This window comes from Scylla paramamosain, chromosome 38 (assembly GCF_035594125.1).
Source record: "Scylla paramamosain isolate STU-SP2022 chromosome 38, ASM3559412v1, whole genome shotgun sequence".
Taxonomy (NCBI): domain Eukaryota; kingdom Metazoa; phylum Arthropoda; class Malacostraca; order Decapoda; family Portunidae; genus Scylla; species Scylla paramamosain.
The window spans coordinates 10,813,350-10,813,734 of NC_087188.1; positions in this window are offsets into that span (position 1 = coordinate 10,813,350).

Below are 385 nucleotides of genomic sequence, written 5' to 3' on the forward strand. Positions count from 1 at the left end.
GCATCGATAAAATTTCCCAACCACTTTTTTTTTCCTGTTTTTTTTTTTCCTTCCTCTACTTTTTTTTTTTTTTTTCAGACCGAAGAGGAAAATTGGAGCGTTTTTATTTTCCGTGACTTGCATCAAACATTCACACGAGAAATTAATAAAATGAATTAAATAGTGATTTTATTCCCATTTAGTGCAACGTTACTTTAATTTCCAAGTCATCTATTTAGTTATTAGTTAGAAGTACCCACGTTAAGTATCACTGTTAGTTTATTGTAAGATTTTTGATGATATTTAAACCTAACACACTCTAACACATCCTAAAATCCTACATACTGCATACGGACACATGGCTCTATGTAATATTCCCACATTTTAAAACTCTAGATACATCCTG